The sequence below is a fragment of the Euphorbia lathyris genome, chromosome 3 (assembly GCF_963576675.1).
Source record: "Euphorbia lathyris chromosome 3, ddEupLath1.1, whole genome shotgun sequence".
In the NCBI taxonomy this organism is placed as follows: Eukaryota; Viridiplantae; Streptophyta; class Magnoliopsida; order Malpighiales; family Euphorbiaceae; genus Euphorbia; species Euphorbia lathyris.
In genome coordinates, this window is record NC_088912.1 from 22,933,639 (window position 1) to 22,946,886 (window position 13,248).

Sequence of the window (13,248 nt, forward strand, 5' to 3'; positions counted from 1 at the left end):
TGTAATTAACTCATGAAACTCGCGTTGACCGGTCATAATCGGTAAAAATATACTAAATTGTCCGGTCATCGTTACTTCAGGTATATTTTTGGGACAAAATGTAATCTAGATACCAAAGTGTAAACTATGTAAAGTTCAGGTACCATTGGTGTAGTTTACCCCATATAATATATAAATAATACAATCTGGCCACATATATATATATATATATATATATATATATATATATATATATATATATATATATATATATATATATATATATATATATATATATATATATATATATATATAATTACTATTCGAGAAACCATGGACAATTATTTTTATTTATTCTGTAATGTTGAATTATGTGTTTTAATATTTTATTTATGTTTATTTTTAGGTGCAAGCTATGGTTAACAAAGTAATCCTTACTTAATTTTTTTTACCATTGAATGATGAGATGGAAAACTAATCTAATGGTGAAAAAAAAACAAAGTCATCATTTAATAGTGGGAAAAAACAAAGTAATGGTTACTTTGTAAAAAACAAAATAACCATAGTGTCTTTCTTATTTTTAATTAAAAAAGTTATTTTTCATAATTTTTATTTCTAATCCGATGGGCTAAGCTTGGTTGGAGTCGAGAATAGGTATAACAAGCCCGGTTCCATTCGAGTCCAATATTCTAATAGAACATGTTGAAATGAGGCTAGAGAATATCAATAATGTCAAATACTAATTTCAATAATGTCAAATTAAGAAAATCGTTGTTTTTCATATATTTTAAGAACATTCTTTCATGCAAAAAAAAAATATATATATTTTAAGAACTATGTTTTATAAATTAGGGGTCTAAGATATATTTTTTTAGGGTTTAGAATATAAGAATTCAAGTCTAAAATTTATAAATTAGGGCATAAAATCATATTTTATTTGTGATATATAGAAAAAAATGAAATATTGAGAATTAAGTTTTGTAGTATGATTTAATTGTAATTTATAATGAGATATGATTTTCATGTAAAAAGCCCTAATTATATCACGGTATCAAAACAAGATGTTGTGTTATAATTTGTTATCCAATTTATATATTCCACTTAATTGTATACGATATAAAACAGAAAGTTCTCAAACCAGGGATTAAAGTGAATAAAACAGAAGTTCGAAAGTAGGGATTAAAATAAATAAATAAGAGAGTTCAAAAGTAGGGACTAAAGTGAATAAATCAGAAAGTTCAAAATTAAGGACTAAAATGAATAAAACATAAAGTTCCCAAACGAGGGACTATAATGAATAAAATAGAAAGTTCAAAATCGGGAATTAAAACGAATAAAAATGAAATACTTTGGGATACCTAAATGAAATTGAGAGGATTAAGTAAGCAAAACAATCGTTTTATTTATAATCAGAACTTGCAAAATGGAGAAATTTAGATCTACATGTCTCTAAAGGCTAGTCTGAAACACCGTCAGAACTTGCAAAATGATATTGAAATCAAATGCAACTTCTTCAAAGGCACATAAATGAATTAAGATATAAAATTCAGATTTTTTTACTATATATGTATTTAATTTATATATCATATAAAAGAAAACACAAAAATATAATTAATATTACTGATATTATATAAATAATAACAACATAATAAACATATAAGTTTACAATTTATGTATGATTAAAAGTAAAATATAATATTAATGGGTGTACCTAAAACACTTAGTAATAGTCGTGCAAGCTCTTCTATAAGGGTTAGCCCTCTTAGTAGGGTAACAACTATAGTAAGACTGACCCTTATGTCCACATGGCACTCTATTAGCCATCAGAGCAGCATAACTAATGAATTTCTTACTTTTAAAAGCAAGGACTCTTCGACTCGACTCCGAATCCATCATCATCTCCTCTTCATCGTTAATGTTGTCCGCCACAAGTCCTCCATCAATCGCGGAGGCGGTTGAATGCTTCGCCACCATTGCGATGGCGAGGACAAGGAACACCAACCAAAACTCGAGCTTCATTTTTCTTCGAAGAGAAAATAACGAAACTGTCTAAAAGTGTATGAAAGTGTTTGAAAGTGTACGAAACTCTTCTTTCCTTTCCTTGTTAAAAGAAAGAAGAGAATGAAGAATTCACTTCTTCAACATAATATTATATATATTTTTTTGTTAAATAACCTTTTAAATTATGGTTTGTTTGCAATTATATATTTAGGTGGAAAATAAATAAATTAAATTCTAAATAAAACTATTTCTTAATTATATGAGGTGGAAAATGATACAAAACCCTAAATTTTAGGCATGAATGGCTAATTTAGGAAGAAAAAAAATAGGAACCTCATATCTCAAACTACTCAACTAAAAAAAAGCATAATCACACATTTTTCCATTCTCTCCTTTCTTTTAACAAGGAAAAAAAAGAAGAGTTTCATACAATTTCACACAGTTTCATACAATTTCATACAGTTTCATACACTTTCATAAACTTTCGAAGAAAAATGAAGCTCAAGTTTTGGTTTGTGTTCCTTGTCCTGGCCATTGCAATGGTGGCGGAGCATTCAAGCGCTGATGCCACCGGAGGACTTGTGGACGATGACGAGGAGAGCATGTTGGATTCGGAGTCGAATCGAAGAAACCTTGCATTTAAAAGTAAGAAATACATAAGTTATGCTGCCCTCCAGGCGGATAAAGTCCCATGTGGAAAAAAGGGTCGTTCTTACTACAATTGTAATGCTGTTAAGAAGGCCAATCCTTATAAGAGAGCTTGCACTGCTATTACTAAGTGTTATAGGTACACCCATTAGTATTTTATTTTATGTTGCTTTTAATCATAATAAAAGATAATCTTGTATGTTCTTAATTTTAATTCAATCAATTTATGGTATTATTTAGATCATTGTTGGTGTGACTATTTTATTATTATTATTATTATTATTATTATTATATATATATATATATTAAAAAAATAATTATATACTAATGCTATTTAATTGTAAAGGTGTAAATGACATTAAAATCAATATTTTATTATAGGTAATTTTAACTAGATTGCTAAATTAGTAAGAAGAATGAAAATTTTATAAATAAAATTAATAGGTATAGATCTTATTTTCTTAATTTTTAATTTGTTAACAATAAATATTTTATATTAAAAATTTAAAATGGTGAAAGTTGCAGAGCAATTACATGATGATATGTATTTAAAAATAATAACAAAAAATACAATTAAATTTTTATTGATGTGATAGTAATGTATAAACCCATTACCTGCAATTGCAGGATAGAAAAGCTATGAAGTGTGAACTATGTTTGGGAGCAATAATTTCCTATTATTTTTCTTTTCAAATTGAAATTAATGTGAATTCATTTTTAATTTATATATAAATTTATATTTATATATATTTATATATCGAATATCGAAATGGATGATTCCAACATTTAGAATAAAAAAGAATAGTTATAAGAGGTTTTTCAACCCATAACAGATCTTTATTTTTTTTTTCTATCAATATTTCTAACTTGGAATTTTCTTGTAAAAGTGAATAATGTTTGATGAAATGTTATTTCTGTTCTAAATCTTGATATATACTACAAATTGGAGTATAGAAAAGGTTAAATATTTTTCTTCCAATCCTTTCAGAATATTGTAGGCATCTTATCCAAACAAAGTGTAACATGTTCTGTTTAAAAAACATAAGGGATTTAAAATTAATGAGAGGGGTGTTTATCATGATTTATGTCTACTAAATTGATTTTTTATTTTAGTATTTTTATGTAAAAAAAAAAATTAAAACTTGGTTCACGATTTCGATAGAGTTTTCAGCATTTTTTGACGATCAATATGTGCTCAAAATCCCCTTGGGTTCGTCTTGAACATGACATATGTTATACTTATAAATACTAAATAATTAATCTTTTAACATGATTCTACCTACTAAAATAACCCAACATTTTAATATAACTAAAAAAAATAAAAGCATATCTCCACTCTCTAAAAATAATATAAATAATTAAATATTAGTTATATAAGAGTATCAGAATAGATGTCATCTCCAACAACACTTCTCATACTCATTAAGAGTAGAGAGAGATTGATCAATAGTAGAGAGAGAAAGGAGATTCTTAGATCTCGTTTGGTATGTTGTAACGAGCATTGTAATGGAACGTCCATTACAACAAAGGCTCATTACACTGTTAAGTTAGTCATATCATTTTTATCGTAATGGAATCACAAATATCACTTATTTTTTTTAGAAATTTATGTAATGGGCGTTACACACAAAAGTGGCATGAATCCCAATTACGATTAACCCTTGTATTTTTTATTACTAATTGCGAAATACGAAAAAACATGAAAACCGAAAAAGTGGGAAAAGAGAAAAATGTGAAAAAACTGAAAACGAGAAAAAATACAAAAAACGGAAAATCGCGAAAATCGGAAAGGCTAAAAAAATGAAAACGAGAAAACCCATGAGCACCACGAAAAAAGAAAAATGAGAAAAAACGAAAAAGAGCAAAATCGAGAAAATAAGGGAAAAATGATTCAAACGAATTCTAGGAAAAAAATCGTTTAGGAAAAAAATCTTTTAGATCTCTTTCCTCTCTTGACTCGAAATGGGAGCAGGTTTGAAAAAGGAGCTTTGGATCGTCTTCTCCAGGATGTCGAAAAGGGGTTTTTGGATGGGGAGAAAAGGAAAATAGGAAAATGTGAAAAATGAATTTTTTTTTTTTTGAAAAAAACGCGAAAAACATGAAAATTACATTTAACTAAATAAACATATGTATTATAATAGTAATTATACTTTATCAATTTTATTAAAATTTCAACCAAACATGGTAATGGAATCATTATTTCACTCCATTACATTACACATTTAATTATATTACATTGCATTACAATGTACCAAACAGATTCTTAGTGATTTAATGAGTGACTAAGAGTCTCTTAGAGTTAGATCATCTTCAAGAGACTCTTTTGTTGGACTCTTAAATTCAAATTTGAGGAGATCACATTAAAAACCAACTCCAAGAGACTCTTAATCACTACTCGAATCACCAAGAGTCTTCATTTCCTCTTTATTATTGAGGAGCCTCTTTCTACTACTCCTAGTCAACTCATTGTTTCATTTTTTTTATTAATAATTTGTTATTGAAGAGTCTTTCTTCTTTCACTATTAGTAAATATAACAATACTTACTAATTTTAATGATCAAGTAATAAATATCTAGTGAATATGAATAGTATTGTTGGAGATGATATGGATTAGCCAGTCCTTAAATCACTAAAAATCAATTATTTATATTATTTTTAGAGAGTGACTAAGAGTCTCTCGGAGATATCGTCCAAATTTCCATAGAACATACAAAACCATTTGTTGGGGGCTAATTTTTTATTTTATTTTTATGTAATTAAATAGCATAAGTTATAATTATATTATAGAGTTGATAAAATAAAAATAATAAATAAGAAAAAAGACATAATAATAATAATAAAAGGAAAATAAAATGTAAACGTGGGAAAATATTAGCTATTTTTAAGGAAATCCGAGCTATTAACTTTGATGAATTTTTCGAGGCATAAAATGATAGAATTTTGAACGAAAATAAGGAATTTTAAAACTAGAGATACCAACGAATCTAAGGACTATTCATGGAGCTAAAATAGACTTAAATCGAAGGAGATACGAATTTTCGAGATTGGACCAGAAAACACAAAATCCAACTTGTGGACAACTATTTTAATGACATTTGTTATGTCATTTTCTTTAATTGGGATGTGCGAATTTCACCTCTAATCTTCCAATTGAAATAGTGGGATTGAGAATGAGTGAAAATATGAGATAATAAGGTTAATGGATGCCTAAAAACTCAATAAATAAAACTTGAATTCTTCATTTTTAAAAGCCAACAAAAACAACAATCAAATAAACAATCATTCAACAATTAAACTCAGTAAAATCATTGCTTATCTCCTTAATTTGGAGTTTACTGCCTTAAATTCCCGATTCAAGTTTATCTCGTTCGATTTTCAATTCTCAATTTCAACTCATTTTGTCAAACCCGATCTAAAATAGAATCGGATATGACAGTGAGACACTATCACAAACATGTACAAGTCGGAAGTAACATCTCACGATTAAATTTTAAGAAATTCCAATTTTGTTTTAAACTTAAGAAACGTTTTAAAACTTACTTTTACATTTAGAATAGGTCAAAAAATTTACTTCCAATTTCTAGTTAGGAATACTTTTCTTTTGCTTTTTGCTAAAACGAGTTTGAAATATAGAAATACGCCCAATTCTTAGATGTTAACTTTTGATATGCCCAAAATCACAAATTAACACCACAATTGAACATTTTAACCAAAAATTTGCATAATACAACTTCATTTTTCAAGCCTGGTAACTCAGGTGCCTAAATATTCAGTAAGCACAAAAATATACATATATCTATATGTACAAAATGGTATGCAATACCTAAAAGACGACTTGGATAACTGTGGCCATATCCAATCCTCACCCTAGTGCCGAATAGCTCCCTCGATACCTCATAATTCTTGGGCTAAAAACATTAAAACATTTGGAAATATGAGACATAAATCTCAATAAGCAACTATCAACTATAGAAACTAGTTTTTACTTAAAATAGCTATACGTATACATTTGTAAAAAACATTTAACCAAATCAAACCTTAAACTTTATAATTTGTAAATAACATTTTATTCAATTAACAATGAAAACATAATTATAACCAATATCTTCAATTCCTACTGAACCAAAACATAATGATCTTTATATACACACTTTAGTAAAAACCAAGTTCAAATCAAATTCAATATTGTATCCATCACCGAGTATCCCCATTGTATATCGATCCACAACATGTAGACATATTCGAGATATCTCTTTAACTTTGCCTAATCCTGATGAGGACATCTTTTCAGCAAATTCCAAGTCCAGGTTAGGGAAGTAGTAAGGTAACAAATTTTGTCAGGTGTGTGGGGAAAGTGATTCAGAAGAGGAGAAAGACACACCTAAAGTTCTAGTATATCTTTTTCTTTTGGGTGTATCTACCTAGGCGGATCTTCTTCGACGGATCTTCTTCGACATATCTTCTTGATGGATGGATCTACTTCACCGTATCTCCTTCAAGTATCTACTTGGACGGATCTACTTCAATGTATCTCCTTCAAGTATCTACCTGCGCAGATCTACTCGATGTATCTACGTCAATGTATATACTTCAAGTGTCTACTTCGATGTACCTACTTCGTTGTATCTACAATGGTGTATCTACTTGTTGCATATACGTTGGCGTATCTACTCGTGGTATCTATGTCAGCATATCTACTCATTGTATCTACATTAGCATATTTACCTATTGTATCTATATCAGTGTGTCTACTCTTTGTATCTCCGTGGGCGGATCTACTCATTGTGTCTACTTCGACGGATCTAATCACTGTATCTACTAAGGCAGATCCCAGAGATTACTTTCTTTCCAAGGAATGAACTTTCCTTCCTTGTGAAGGAAGGATAGTTGCAATCTTTCTTTCCTTCACAAGGAAGGATATAAATCCTACCTATTTTACAAGTTTTCATTCCTTCACGAGGAATGATATACAAGCTGCCTAATTTACAAGTTTTCTTTCCTTAACAAGGAAGGATATACATTCTGTCCATTTTACCCTTTATTTTCTTTCTTTAGTTGTAACCCTAATAAGGGTAATTATGTCTTTTCTTTTTATTTAGGGGAAGTATTTAAACCCCATCTTTGTAAGGAAGAAGAACTTTTATCAATCAAATTATATCTTCTCTTTGAAAGTGTTTTTAGGGTTTATCCCTCTTAACAATGGGGATTTCTAATTCCTTCAAGTTTAGCTTGAGAATATCTTTGGTAGTTTACGATTGAAAACTATCGCCTGTTACTCGATCTGCATTAGTTGGTATCAGAGCCGGTCGTTTTCTGATCTGAAACTTCTTTCGATAATGGTAGCCACTGACAAGAGTTTTGAAGAATGGCAAGCCGAGCTTGAAGAGATGGATTTCAAGCTTGCCGAAGTAAGGAGAAAGACAATAGAAAACATGGAGCAAGAAAAGATGGAGAAGCTACAAAGAGGAACCAGAAGTAGCCGAAATAGCCAGAGACGACAGCGTCGAGCCCAACAAAAAAGAGATGAGAAACCACTATCTCACCTCCTAAAGATTCATGCCAAATATGTCCTCTATTGCACAAGGAAAAGGTCAATCCAAAACTTTCAATTCTTGATGTGGAAGTTGTGGGTATGCCTATTATTAGTGAGGATTTGGTTGTTTGTGATGTTGCTAGTGATTTAAGTTCTCATTTTGGAGTTGTTGAGAATGAATTTGCAAATAAGGATTTAAATGTATCTGTGAATGAGGAGGAAGGGGGGTTAGCATATGGGAACTTTGAAGAAGTTTAGGTAGAAAAGGGTGCATATTATGTGTTTGATGAAATGCCCCTTAGGCAAAACTTCACTTGTATGCTTAATGATGGTGATAGCCTTACTCTTAAAGAAGTGAAAGGTGAATTTGGGCTTGCGGATCTCTTTGGGGAGAATGATAAAATCATTTTATATGTGGAGGTCGATGGCTACGGTGATGGGAGAGATGTTGGCGGATCAACGATGCTCGGATGTAAGATGATGTTTAAGTCGGACAACTCGACGAATGGAGTGATCGACTTAAAGTATAAAAAGGAGAGGATGGAAGCTATAGGTCATGGGAAAGATTGGGTGGAGGAAGAAGAGCCATATAAATTTGAAAATAATCATGAAGGAGATGAACTCGAGTGGAAGATTGATAAGGAGGAGGACCATTCTGAGAATGAGCTGGATAGTAATAGTGAACTTGAATATGATGATAATGGGTTCAGGAATAGGATTGAAAAGGAAGAGGATGATTTTGAGGGTGAGTTATATAATGATGGTAGATTTCGTCATCATGAGGATGAATTTGATTATGATGAAGGTGATGAAACCTATTGTGATGAAGATGAGCATCAGATCACTGGTTGGAGCCAAAATGAAGATACTTATGCATATGAGGAAAATAGATTTCATTGCGATGATGAGTGGAGCCAAAATGAATATACTTATGAAGCCGATGAAGGTAGGTTTTATGAAGATGAGTCGAGGAACACTGAGTGGAACCAAAGTGGAGCTCCTAATTATGAAGATAATGAAGATAGGTTCTATTCTGATGATGAGTTGGAGGACGTTGGATAGAGCCAAAATGAGTACACCTACGACGACGACGATGAGGAGCTTCATGGAACATTTGACGAATGGGAAGGGCACTCCAGGTGATAAAGAGGAGATGGTCTGCTGGTGTTTAAAGGCGATTCTGAGCCATTTCTTTTTTTTTTTTTAAAGAAGGGGAGTATGATGAGGACATCTTTTCAACAAATTCTAAGTCCAGGTTAGGGAATATTGAGCGATTTCCGCAAGTGCACGGTATACGCTTGTAGTAATCAAAGATATCGAACCCATAGGAAACGCTTTTTAATAAAAACTTATTTTAATTCAGATTTAATTCACTTCTTTTAGGTTTAATTAGAAAATCGTCTATTTGTTTGGTTTGGATGGAAATAAATTGTTGTGACTTAGAATTCAATTCTGTCAGTAGTTTTAATTACAATTACAGGAACTTAAATTTAAGAATAAGAAGTATTCGAAACTCGCTTGCATAAAGCAAGAAAGCAACTATAACTTTGATTAGATTATGATTATGTAATAATTTATCGTTTAACGCAATTAACGGGCTTCGAACTGCAGACGATCTTTCTACGGTCGGAACAGATCGCTACCTTAATCAAATTGGTGTTTTATGTCTGATAAGCCGAACTAGAAAATTATCAAAAAATTTCAAAACATGTAAAACATCATTTTAAGAAACTTTAATTCTTGGCTCAAAACGAGATTCCTTATGGTTTTGACCCAATAAATTGTTGAAGCATGTAAAATAGATAAAATTAAGGAAAAAGTTTTATTGGAACTAAACCGTAAGAAGTCCTACTTCAACTCAAGAATTAAAGTTTCTCCGAATAATATTTTACATTTTCTTGAATATTTTGAGAATTTTCTGGACACTTTCAGGTTTTTCACAGGAAAACGCCCACTTAATCGCCGGATTCCGTTGATTTGGGACTAACCCGTAAGGGATCTCACTTTGAGTCAAGAATTAAAGTTTCTCAGAATGATGTTTTACATTTTCTGGAATTTTTTGAAATTTTTTTGGATATTGTTTTCTCACAGAAAAACAGATCGCCGGATTCCGTTCACCGGAAATTTTTTTACCCGAGCTTCTGGGATCTTAAAATGACCGTCCAATTAAGACGAGTCCAACGGTATAATTTTTTTTGAAAAACGAGATTGGAAAAGTCGGAAAAATGCATTTTAAAGAAAAAAAATAAAACAATTTTCTCTTTCATTTTATTTACAAATTTGTCACATTCCCCTACTTAATTATAAAATTGGTCCTTATCACACCATAAAAAAATTATGACATTGGATCTCTTTTATATATATATATATATATATATATATATATTTCTGTTTATACTTGGTATATGTATTTACGGATTACAAAATAAATATGTATTTATCATCAAAAATAAAATAAATATTAATATTTTTTTATTTATTCTATAATAGTAATTTCAAAAAAGACAAAAAAAAAACTTTTTCCGATGAATTTTGTCAGAATGTTCAATAATGTGCAACTTCTGATGAAATTATAAAAAAGTTTCATGTGTGTTTTCTGATGGATTTTCTCCATCTGAAATGTGCTTCTTGACGGAACAAAGCGTGCTTATGTTTTATTCAATCCATGATTCTGTCAGAGAGCCTGACGGAACATACGTCACAATTAAGTCAGGACATCCTGATGTTATGTTCCGTCAGAATTTCCGTCCGCAACTCTGACAGAATGCCATCACGATTCCGTCAGAAATCCCGTCAAAGGTGAGACTAAAATTTGCGTCGATGGTTTCACCCATGTTTTTCATTCCGTAAAATTGGATGATTTGTAGGGAAATTTCCGTCAGTATTCACTATTTTTCTAGTAGTGTTAGGCAAAAAGCATCATTAGATCCATGAACTTTCATTTTTTGGTTCTTTGATTTTTTATTTGGATACATTAAGCTTCTGATCATTTATTTTTTTTTTGTCTCATTAAGCGTTTTATGACTAATTAGTAAGTTATGAACATATTAATTTAGTTAAAAATACTTTATTAACTTTATCTGTATTTAAAATTATTAAAAAATATATTTTTTACATTTTTAATTAAGGTTTTTACAATTTTTCTATAACCACATTACACATCCAAAACTGCTTTCAAACAGTGAAAAAATACAAACTTTGAATTCAAGTACATTTTAATAACATGTTTATTCCATAACAACTAAATAAAAAACCATAATACTAACTCTCAATTCTTATCAATTCGATATTCAAACCTGCAACACTAACTTTTATAGTAAGTTGAAAGCTGTAGGGGAAGAGAAAAAATTAACTCTCGAATAGATAAAGATGTTTAGAATTTAGATTTAATAGGTTTTTGTATTTAGTTTTACAGAATAAGCAAGTTTAGAAAGTTAGTGAGATACTTATAAAGTTTAGGGAACTGATCTACTTTTATAGAAAAATTCAGATAGTTGGTGATATGAAATAATCAAGTTCAAAAAGCTGATGAGACACTTATAAAATTTAAAGAACTCATCTATTTTTATAGACAAATTCAGGAAGCCAGTATTGTATTAGGACTTTTTGTTTTGAATAACAATTAAATAACTTCTCCCATCATTTTGAATAACATAAACTAAAAAAGTAACACATTTATGAGGAGGACAGCATATCCAGTTTTCTCTTAAATTGTTCACATATGGGTTGTTTCCTTTCCATCTATTTTAGATGTACTTCACTGCTTTATTTTGCTTTTCTGTGTCTTGCTGAAAATATAATACTCTTATCCATCGTGAGGATTGTCAAATAGCAATTGGCAGAATTTGTTTGAGTGTCCGAATAATTCCATAATAAAAATAGAAAGATAGTAATCTCTCATAACGAAAATTGATCTACAACTACTCCCACCACTACGTTTTAACTTCTAATCCTATTTGATTGGGTTTCGGATATCGATAGTAACTTTTATTCGCTGATAATTTCTCCACGCACTAGTAAAATTATTCGGATCTGATTCTATAAAAATGAAAGCACAGTAACTTTTTTATGACTACCTAATTTTAAATAAGTTCAAGAGCTATCAATAGCCCTTTATTATACCAAGTTGAATGAGTTGATGTATTAATTCCTGTAAAATTATTATAAAAAAATACTATTATTTTTTAGATTTAAGATGTGAGCCTGTTTGGTTCAGCTGTTAGCTAATAGCTGTTTGCAGTTGCAGTAAACTGTTAGCTGTTGTTGTTAGCTGTTTGTTATTAACTGTTTAATTACTAGTGTTTGGTAAAATTATATTGAACGGTTGCTGTTCGGATTTAAAATGTCCAAAATGGAGATGTTTTACATTAATCAACGATGAAATTATAAAAGGAAAAATGTGAAAAAATACACATAACGTTTACAACTAGAAATAATTTTACTCTTAATGTCTAAAATGGTGCAATTTTACCAACGCTGAGTTAAGAGCAATTTTACCTCTAACATTGGCAAATTGGGTCAATTTCAGATATTATTAGAAAACATAGATATTTTATTTGTTATTATACACCAATTGCACATACCAGTAGTTCTAAAATAGATATTTCATATTTTTTTGTGATTTAATAATAAAATTGAAAATTAATATTTATAAATTCGATAAAATATCGGAATTTTTTTGTCCAACTTGTACAAAAGACAATATTGAGGTATTTTTGCACCTTATCCTATTATAAAATAAAAAATGTATTACACAAATTAATAAAAATAATCTATATAAAAAATAAAAAAAATTATTGAACGCAACAAAATCTTGTTTTCCGGTAATTATGTTGTAGAAATATAAATAATGTTAAAGAATAAACATATTTTATGGAAATAAGAAGGATAATTCTGTCAATAACAACTAACTGCAAACAGTTGTTTATGAAAAGCTCCAAATAGGAGCTTTTCGTGAAACGCTCCAAAACGCTGCAGTTTCTAGAGAAAATGTTAAACGCTGTGTTTATATAAACCTAACCAAACGCTATATTTCCTGCGGTTTGGAGTGAAACGCTAAACGCTCCTCCGAAAAGCTGAAACAAACA